This window comes from Odontomachus brunneus, unplaced genomic scaffold, assembly GCF_010583005.1.
Source record: "Odontomachus brunneus isolate Ranch 3 - 2012 unplaced genomic scaffold, Obru_v1 Obru_scaffold_383, whole genome shotgun sequence".
Lineage (NCBI taxonomy): Eukaryota > Metazoa > Arthropoda > Insecta > Hymenoptera > Formicidae > Odontomachus > Odontomachus brunneus.
Genome location: NW_022639833.1, coordinates 28,746 through 30,867, shown reverse-complemented (window position 1 = coordinate 30,867; position 2,122 = coordinate 28,746). Strand labels below are relative to the sequence as shown.

General features: G+C 37.5%; 1 pseudogene; it reads right to left on the bottom strand.

The window, feature by feature from the left end:
- Window positions 1-765: 765 nt before the first annotated feature.
- Window positions 766-2,122, bottom strand: part of LOC116853619 — an 8,268-nt pseudogene continuing 6,911 nt past the window's right edge.

Here is a 2,122-nt window from a genome sequence, read left to right as displayed (position 1 = left end):
CATCATTTCACACCTGAGACGAAAGAACAGTCGAAACAATGGACTGAAAGGGGAGAATCGGCTCCGAAAACGTGTGGAGGCATTGCCGCCCTTCCTGAGCCTATCCTGAGCCCATCCTGTCTCCGACTCTAAAATCCTAGGAGCTGCCGGTTCCGACGGTTCCGAGACACGCGAATTTCGTGCAACGTATCGCATCTCGCGTTTATCGAGGTGGTGCGGCCTTTCCGTACTTGGCACCCAACTATCGTACTCGTTTTCGTGGTGTGACTCAGAGCCGACGGCAAATTGTCGACGCGGCTGACAGGACTGTTTGCCGTCGCTCGCGAAATAATCTCGCGAGTCGCGTCGCACTATATAAAAACATTAGTAATAATATTAAAAATAAAATAGGGTAATAAAACATTAGTAGTAATATTAAAAATAAAATAGGGGATATTTATCAAAATATTCTCATGAAATTCGTCAGTGCACGCGTAGAGAGTCAGGCCTCTGTATTTTTTTTTTCTGTATCTTCTCGGCTTACCTGGGTTCAATTCTCATACTAAACGAAACAGATTAGAAAACAGATTAGAAAGAAAAGGATACATTTACTCAGCAAACACAATGTTATATGTAACTTGTAATTACATGTTACTTGTAATTTTCTACTCAACAATGTAACTGTTGCCACAAAATATTTTTATCACAAAATCTCTCTCTTCGTACAAATCACATAATGGTCGTATACTAAGATATACAGTAATTTATTTGTCTTATTACTTACGTCTATTCCATATGAATTAATGCGGCAACAATATATTTCATATTTCCTGTGAGATCCTCTTCATCGCTGTCGCTGTCAACTGTTTTTTCGGATAAAGGCATCCTGTAGCCCTTGGCATAAATTTGTTTGATGTCAATAATAACAATGTCGCCGGTTTTTTTGTATACATGAAAAGCCGAAGAGGGCAGACCAACATTATAAAAATGATCTACTTTTAAGAAATGTTTTACAGCCAAACAATAAGAATTGTTGCCTGTAATAACATTGAAGACAAGACAAATCGACCCATCTATCAAAATACAACAATTGTCTCGCATGCGGGTACTTAGGCGTATTCCATTCCATTCAATTTTATTATAAGAATTACTATTTTCGCTGTTCTTACATAGCATAAAAACATGAATGAATGAATCGATATTGAGAATATTATTTCGTCCGTGATGTCGTATATCTGTCATTCTATTAGCAAATTGTTATAAAGGTAGGCCTGGTTTTCTACAATATTTTCTGAAAATTAACATATTGTTTTCGTACGGAAAAGCGGAAAATGATTCTAAACTACCAAGACGCCTAACGTCGTTTGTCAGATGAAGCAGACCGTGAACATTGTAACTATTAAAATTTGAACCAAACAGAATTTTAGCTTGAAGTACAAACTTTTGCAGTGCAAGTTCCGCGAATGTGAGATGCTTCTGCGAGTGATATTTTGAAAGTAAGACTCTTATAGCAGCGTGTAAAAGCAAGAAGTGCTTGTATAATTGTTCGTCTAAAATATCATACACGACAACAGGCCCTGTATACTGTTATGTAGGACAAAACATGTTGAAACGCTAAAAGACGTTTCAGCCGAAATGCATGTATTGCATAACGAACATTGCGAAATACGGCAAATAAATCAAAAGTGCACGCGCTGCAGAAACATCACGTTACACTTTTGAACTGTTAGGTAATTAGGTCGGTAACCTAATTCCCTAATTTCATGAATGATATATAAAGAGTTGGACCATCCACTCGACAGAGCAGAGAGAGTAGAGAGAGATACTGGCGAGTATAGAGGCGTACGTTACATGTCTCAAGTGAGAGACAGCTGACTCGGGAGTAATAAGAGTGTTTCGCATTATAATAATAGGACCTTAACTTAGTTTCCGCCCGCAAATGTTAGATGGCAATGCAAACAGTTCTAGTAGTCATTACTAACGAAACAGGTAGTTTGTGATTAATTTCGACATTTCTCGATAACATTCAGTCAGCATACACAATTATTTTCCTAAACAACAATTTCTTTTGCTTTGTGAAAAATGGAACGCGATAAAGTGTTTTTTCGACATGTGCTTTTGCACTATTTTGATTTGAAAAAAA